We start from the raw sequence: 2,193 nt of genomic DNA on the forward strand, positions 1-2,193 counted from the left end.
GCAAGGCAGGCAGTGGGCAGCTGAGTGGCGTGGCCTCCAAGTCAGGTCGACTCTTATCTTCCTGAAGTCTATGCTCCTGGGTCAGATTCAGAGAGTTGGGAACAAATTGAAAGCAAGAAGGATTTCCCTGGGGAGGACAGAGTCTCCTGGGCCTGGAGAAAGTTGACCTATTTAGGCTGAACCTGCAGGGGCACAGACAAGAAATGGCTTTATTTTGCCTTCTGTCTTTAAACATACTCAGTTGAATTTCCATTCCTGACTCCTTGCCATCTCAGACTTACTTTTACTTTGAGGGTTGGAAGCATCCAATGCCATTTAATTTAAAATGTCAACCCCGGGACACCTGGGTGACTCAGTCAGTTGAGTGTCCAACTCTTGATTTCAGCTTGGGTGGTGATCTCGGGGTCCTAGGGTCAGGCCCCACATGGGGCTCCATGCTGGGCATGGAGCTTACTTGGGATTCTCTCCCTCTCCCTCTGCCTCTCCCATTCGTGCTCTCTCTCAAATAAATAAATAAATAAATCTTTAAAAAAAAATGCCCCCCCCCCCCCAGATTTCATCCTAAATCTCTCCCCTCCTCTCAGATGGAAGCATGGCAAGGAGGAAGCGGTGTGGCCAGTTTCTTTGCTCTGCCCCCATGGCCCCTACACCTGTCTGCCTCGGCAGCAAGGAAAGGCCACCTCCCTCTTGAGTCACGGACAAGACTTCTCAGTGAGCTCTCCCATTGAACGTCTGTCCTCCTCTTTCATCTGGATGTGGACTGAAGGCATAGGGCTGATTTAGCCCTCTCTCCGTTGGATGCCCTTGAGGATGAGTGTGTGGAAGGGAAGGCGGGAGATATGGAGAGAGATGCCCACACACAGGGTGCTCTGTGGGGGCCTGAAAGCAGAGAGACTTGCTTCAAACTGCTTGGCATCCTGCATCCTCTGGAGATGGGGCCGTGCCCTAAATCTGTCCTTAGGAGAATTCCCAAGGTACCCAATCTGCTCGGAATTTGAGTCCTTTCCCAGAGAGGCAAGGCTGGCAACTGGAGGCCATAAGCCAGACCCAGTGGCAGGGACAATGTCTTGTTTAGCATGGTGCTGTAAGCAATCTGAATGTCACTACAGTTTGCTGTCACCCCAGTGCTCTTTAGAGTCTGGCCCTAGAGGGCCTCACTCATGTCCACTCATGTCTGGATCCTGGATGCCCGGAGCCTGTGACTCCGCTTGGGAACCTGGACCACAGGCTGTGTTGACCCACATGCACGCTCCCCGATGCTGCAGAGGACCCAGTCCCGAAGAGGCCATTTGGGGGCAGAGAACAGGAGCTGGTTCACCCCACCACATGTATACCCTGGTGCTTTGTAACCTGGGAAGGAGGAGGACATTCCAGGAGGGAGAGCTCATGTTCTTCACCAGCCAGGAAGATTTGGGGATAGGAGCCAGCAATTAATTTATTGCTTAAAAAAAAAAATCAAGTGACTTTTCTTTGCGTACTTGAGTTGCTCAGAGAAAAAAACAAAAAGGTAGAAGTAACAATTTATCAAGTTATCTTATTTTTCATATCATCTTTCATCCATCCTTTCAAACATCTGTTTTTGTGGTCATCTTCACCATTATTGACAGTCACTGCTTTTAATGAGTGGATTTGTTATCCATTCATTAAAACCAGGTACCTGCCACCTGCCTGTGATTGGGACTTGGGACAAAGCCAAACAAACCATCAAAAAATAAAAATAATAGGGCGCCTGCATGGCTCCGTCAGTTGAGCATCCGGCTCTTGATTTTAGCTCAGGTCATGATCTCAGGGTTGTGAGCTCGAGCCCCGTGCCAGGCTCTGCACTGGGCATGGAGCCTGCTAGAGATCCTCTTTCTCTCTCTTCCTCTGCCCCTCTCTCCACCCCTTTCTTCCTCTCTAAAAAATAAAAAAAATAAAATAAAAATAAAAAGTCAAAAACTTCTCTGTCCTGGATGCATCCAAAGCCAGAGGAAGGAAAACATATGATTCTCAGAACCACACCTTGGCCACAAGCAGACACATCCTAAATCCCGGCCAATCTGCTTCTTGAACTGCAGGTTGTTCATCGAATAGCACCTCAATGTGATACGGATGAACTGGCCCAATGGCCACTATCCCTGCACCCCCAGCTTCCCGTCAGAGGGAGATGGGGGACAGAAAGCATTGAATCAGAACTAGTACCACCCTGCCTGG

Source organism: Eumetopias jubatus, unplaced genomic scaffold (genome assembly GCF_037043125.1).
Source record: "Eumetopias jubatus isolate StellerSeaLion01/CBP00866 unplaced genomic scaffold, mEumJub1_p1.0 scaffold_16, whole genome shotgun sequence".
NCBI lineage: Eukaryota > Metazoa > Chordata > Mammalia > Carnivora > Otariidae > Eumetopias > Eumetopias jubatus.